The sequence below is a fragment of the Procambarus clarkii genome, chromosome 22 (assembly GCF_040958095.1).
Source record: "Procambarus clarkii isolate CNS0578487 chromosome 22, FALCON_Pclarkii_2.0, whole genome shotgun sequence".
Lineage (NCBI taxonomy): Eukaryota > Metazoa > Arthropoda > Malacostraca > Decapoda > Cambaridae > Procambarus > Procambarus clarkii.
The window spans coordinates 22,389,185-22,395,184 of record NC_091171.1 but is presented as its reverse complement, the minus strand read 5'-3'; the positions used below and the strand labels follow the sequence as shown (position 1 = coordinate 22,395,184).

Below are 6,000 nucleotides of genomic sequence, written 5' to 3'. Positions count from 1 at the left end.
AATTCTGCTCAAATGCCTCCTTCAGCTCCTACAGATGTCTGACATCAGTTATCTGTGTAAAAATGTCAACATACCTGCAGTATATGGCGGGTTTCAAGTTCATGTCGACTAAGACTTTTTGCTCGATGGTACCCATGTAGAAGTTCGCAAACATATAATATATATATATATATATATATATATATATATATATATATATATATATATATATATATATATATATATATATGTCGTACCTAATAGCCAGAACGCACTTCTCAGCCTACTATTCAAGGCCCGATTTGCCTAATAAGCCAAGTTTTCATGAATTAATGTTTTTTCGTCTACCTAACCTACCTAACCTAACCTAGCTTTTTTTTGGCTACCTAACCTAACCTTACCTATAAATATAGGTTAGGTTAGGTTAGGTAGGCTTGGTTAGGTTCGGTCATATATCTACGTTAATTTTAACTCCAATAAAAAAAATTGACCTCATACATAGAGAAAAGGGTTGCTTTATCATTTCATAAGAAAAAAATTATAGTAAATATATTAATTCAGGAAAACTTGGCTTATTAGGCAAATCGGGCCTTGAATAGTAGGCTGAGAAGTGAGTTCTGGCTACTAGGTACAACATATATATATATATATATATATATATATATATATATATATATATATATATATATATATATATATATATATATAGTGTGTGTGTGCAATATAACAAAATTCATGGTAAAGAAATTAGTAATTATTGAAGGATTTATGCTACAACGTTCCTCTCCAGAAAATCTTCAAAAATCTTCATGTGAAGAATGAAAACACGAGATATAATTTTGGTTTAAATACACATGTAAGGGGTCGAGAGAGTAAGGGGGCAATCCAGCATAAGGGTAATGGGTATAAGGTATGGATACAAGGGGGAATAGGCCCATCAAACACTGGGTATGGCAATGGTATAAAACTCTTGTACTATCGGTAGAAGGGGAGACTTTAGAAAAGATGTCATTCTCTGGTGATGGGGGAAGGGGGAGGCGAGATCTGAGCAACCATGGGAACCAGGGCAGGTGGTTGGCCACTGTACTGTCGTCGCATGGTATAGTCTGCCACACAAGAGGTATGGTTATCTTGAGGTTATCTTGAGATGATTTCGGGGCTTTTTTAGTGTCCCCGCGGCCCGGTCCTCAACCAGGCCTCCACCCCCAGGAAGCAGCCCATGACAGCTGACTAACACCCAGGTACCTATTTTTACTGCTAGGTAACAGGGGCATTCAGGGTGAAAGAAACTTTGCCCATTTGTTTCTGCCTCGTGCGGGAATCGAACCCGCGCCACAGAATTAAGAGTCCTGCGCGCTATCCACCAGGCTACGAGGCCCCTCCACCAGGTTACGAGTGCTGAAGGTTCTTCCTGCGCTTCATGGTCCCATGGTGGATGGTTGTTCCAGACGACCGTGGAGACCGGAACGTGGAGGTTAAGCGGGTCCGAGGTGCAGGAGGTAAGAAAGTGCAGCTTGCTGGCGGAGGTTGGGCTCCACTGTGCTCGCTGGTCTCCTGGATCGATGAATCGGCCACTTTTATCCTCACTTGACGACAGCACGAGAACTTTAATGCAATTTTTTGAGTAGTTTTGGTTAAGGTCGGATATTTTCCGTTGTGACAATAGGATAAACCACTAGACGGTGATCGGCTTTAGCGAGTCTTATTGATATAATAAGACATTATATAATATATATTTTTATGTAATAAAAATGTAATCATGTTTAAAAAAATTAGGCATGAAGACTACATTTTTAATGACCCACATGTTAACAATTATTTTCTTGAGATTTTGAGGTTATCTAGAGATGATTTCGGGGCTTTAGTGTCCCCGCGGCCCGGTCCTCGACCAGGCCTCCACCCCCAGGAAGCAGCCCGTGACAGCTGACTAACTCCCAGGTACCTGTTTACTGCTAGGTAACAGGGGCATTCAGGGTGAAAGAAACTTTGCCCATTTGTTTCCGCCTCGTGCGGGAATCGAACCCGCGCCACAGAATTACGAGTCCTGCGCGCTATCCACCAGGCTACGAGGCATTTTAATTTAAATGATTTAATATTATAATTTTTTAAGAGAAGTGTATTCTTTTTTTTAAATGACATAAACGGTGATTTATTGCTGGAATTGCAATTCAGATTTGTACATGTCTTGCAGCACTTAAGGTCTTGTTAACTAAGATGATGATGGTTAATCATTTGTCATTTTAACCCAGTTCACAAGTATGGACATTGTATTCACAGTTCTGTAAAATCGAAAGTTTCTCCTCTATGCTTAAAAAAACTTCCAGCTCACTGGTAAAATTGTAAATAAATAAAATAGCTTCATGTTGAGGGCGTGCACAATATTGTGCTACAATAGCGCGCCAGCTCCACTCGTCTCATCTTGCTCATCTGTAAAGAATTCTTGTCCAGATTTAACCCAAAGCTCCGGCCAGGCTTTCCAGATTACTGTCGTCGAGGAACACTTTCTCCGGCTCCTGGAAGCTGAACAGGTCACCTCTCAAATGTGTTGTTCTTCTTAACCCTCACACCACATTCTCTTGATCCAATTTCCCATAATAGAACACATTGTTAAACTTCCGTTCATGGACTATTTTATGCCTTGTATCATTGTCTTATATTTAGACAATCCTCCACCTACCACACGGATCAGTGGTGATGCTACTTGCAGTGTTACAGCTTTTACAGGCATCTGTATGGGGGGTTTCTACGCCTCTTGAGAATATTTGAAACAATGTACACGCTTTACAAGCTATTTTCATATTTCCCCAGTTCTCTGACCACACTGCCGTCACTAATCTTGGTCCCTCATCCACGTCTTCCTGAAGACGACTTAAACGTTTGTTTCCATGTGGAGTCCACGAACATGGCACCAGCTATGGTGTCTCACCAGTGTTGCTGAGTCAGGTGTGTGTTAACCCCGTCGTGACCTAGAGTACAGTGGTTGTCGCTGTAGACGAGGCAGACTTCCGGCGGTCATCACCAAGTGCCCTCCTCAACGCCTTCCTATATCAGGATACGAATGGTAACCTTAACAAGTTACCTCGGACTGCTGCCTGTGTTGAGAGTAACGACCCCGGTGTTAAGGTCACTCCAGCTCTACCTTCGTGACTGACTGCAGTCGCTCGCTACTTATTGCTTGTGACAAACACATCGATCACATTCCAGTGAAGCGAGTATCTTGCTCGTAGGGTGTTGGTGGCGCTGCTTGGTAGGGGCAGCCACCGGTGCCAGTGCATCATTTTGTGGGTAATATGTACCTCTTCAATTTTGTAAATGTCGTGCATACAATATGCGCCATTTATAAACTATTTTTCCTAATTAATGTGTGGCAAGTTGTTGAATATAATTCTCAGTAGAAGGTTATATTCCATGGTCTTACTGGCGTCATCATTAGTCTCGTATCAGTGAAGAAATGAACCTAAAATAGTGTTGAATTGCTGATGTAAATACACCAAGACTGTTGACCAGACCACACACTAGAAGGTGAAGGGACGACGACGCTTCGGTCCGTCCTGGACCATTCTCAAGTCTAATCGACTTGAGAATGGTCCAGGACGGACCGAAACGTCGTCATCCCTTCACCTTCTACTGTGTGGTTTGGTCACCATTCTTCAGCCACGTTATTTTGACTCGTCGCCTGTACACCAAGACTGTTTATACGCCACATAACACAGGGTATTACAACATATAACATTATAGCTAAATATTTAATTAGGTAGATATGATTGAGGTCAGTGCTTAACTGTAGAAAGATAGTGTCCATGAGCGCTTGAGAAACGCGTATCAATTCCTCTGTTTTCGGAGGGAAAACCTACTTTGAATCTAATTAGACTATTCAGTAGAAACCGTTGAGCAGTACGGTGCAAAGCAGCAGAGGTCCCCTACAAGTGGTGCACACTGTGGTATAATGATCACTATTATGATGATGCCCCTCTAACATGTCTAACCTTTTCTTGACTACTTTTTGCTTTGTTGAGTGTTAACTGTTGCACACCTCGTTAATTGATAACGTTTGTTATATATTTACAGGTAAGGGTGCGGCATGACGCAGGTGAACACACTCCACTCCCCTGAAGAATGTGGTATGTGAACTGAATACCTCTATTGGCTGGGGTGGTACTTTAACAAGTGTGATTTTGATAGATGACAAATCATGATGTTATTGACAAGTGATGTTTGGTATTTGTTTAAGCATATTTCTAGTCGATATATAACGGTTGGCGGCGCGGAAGCACTTTGTGAAGACGGAGAAAATATTTGATAGGACTGGGACTTACCTGGGTCGTTACTCTTAACACAGGCAGCAGTCCCACGTGTTAACGTCACTCCAGCTCTACCCTCGTGACTGTGTTAACTTGAATATGATTGAGAAACCACTTGGAAAAACTTGGAAACTACTTGGAACATTTTGTTCCAGGTAGCGAATCTTAAACAACAACATTATGAAAGTTAAAGAGGTGCAGTGTGACCTATAAAACTGTGGGTTCCTTTGGGTGAAATTACTAGAGCGAGCGTATGATATGGTGATTGAACAGGTGTTATATTTTTAATGTGTTTACCCTTCGCGTCCTGTCTTTCCACCCGTTTTCTGTGGGGTGATGCGTTATCTACCCTTGGCAAGTAGCTAACGTGGTAGTAATGATATTTTTCATTGACAAGTAATGTACTTTTTCAAGACCCAATTCCCCCCCCCCCTACCCTCTTTCCTACCCCAAGGGGAAAAAATCTCGTCACATCTTCAGGTGTTCCTGCACGCTCCCTGCCGTGTGTTACGTTACATATTTTTTTTATTAGTGTTACAGTAACAATTAACGTTACAGGTAGAGAGTAGAGGGCCACCTGTTATGTTAGGACTTGTGTTACGCCATCACCGATTTAATCATTATATTTTAATGTTCGTTTCAGCTATCAATTGTCTCAGAGTATAAACAGTTTTATGTAATTCGAATCATATTCAAGAGGAAAATATAGTTCGTTTGCCCGAATATGGTCCAGGAGCTTGTAAGTGATTAAATAATTGATGCCTTGACCCAAGGGTGTATGATTGGAGTATGATTCCAAGGGTGTATGACTGGAGCATGAGGCCAAGGGTGTATGACTGGAGCATGAGGCCAAGGGTGTATGACTGGAGCATGAGGCCAAGGGTGTATGACTGGAGCATGAGGCCAAGGGTGTATGACTGGAGCATGAGGCCAAGGGTGTATGACTGGAGAATGAGGCCAAGGGTGTATGACTGGAGAATGAGGCCAAGGGTGTATGACTGGAGCATGAGGCCAAGGGTGTATGACTGGAGAATGAGGCCAAGGGTGTATGACTGGAGTATGATGGCCAAGGGTGTATGACTGGAGCATGAGGCCAGGGGTGTATGACTGGAGTATGATGGCTAAGGGTGTATGATTGGAGTATGATGGCCAAGGGTGTATGACTGGAGTATGATGGCCAAGGGTGTATGACTGGAGTATGATGGCCAAGGGTGTATGACTGGAGTATGATGGCCAGGGGTGTATGACTGGAGTATGATGGCCAAGGGTGTATGACTGGAGCATGAGGCCAGGGGTGTATGACTGGAGAATGAGGCCAAGGGTGTATGACTGGAGTATGATGGCCAAGGGTGTATGACTGGAGCATGAGGCCAGGGGTGTATGACTGGAGTATGATAGCTAAGGGTGTATGATTGGAGTATGATGGCCAAGGGTGTATGACTGGAGTATGATGGCTAAGGGTGTATGACTGGAGTATGATGGCCAGGGGTGTATGACTGGAGTATGATGGCCAAGGGTGTATGACTGGAGCATGAGGCCAGGGGTGTATGACTGGAGTATGATGGCCAAGGGTGTATGACTGGAGTACATAAGGCTGGGTCTTCTTTAACGTAACTACTGGCTAGAGACAGAGGGAAAGGTTAGGGGGGGGGGGGGCGTCTGCTCGGTATAAATAAAAGTCAGCGATTAGTTTTGTATTTAGGGTACAGGTAGAGGTGAC

At 43.0% G+C, this 6,000-nt stretch overlaps 2 long non-coding RNA genes across 2 annotated transcripts in view; both read left to right on the top strand.

The window, feature by feature from the left end:
* Positions 1-4,100, top strand: part of LOC138367657 (uncharacterized) — a 120,146-nt gene extending 116,046 nt beyond the window's left edge. The window contains exon 3 of the long non-coding RNA XR_011229393.1: positions 4,048-4,100. This is a non-coding gene — a long non-coding RNA (uncharacterized lncRNA). The remainder of the gene's footprint in view (positions 1-4,047) is intronic.
* LOC123757923 (uncharacterized) overlaps positions 1-6,000 on the top strand; it is an 855,462-nt gene that overhangs the window by 332,765 nt on the left and 516,697 nt on the right. The gene's annotated exons all lie outside the window — the stretch shown is intronic.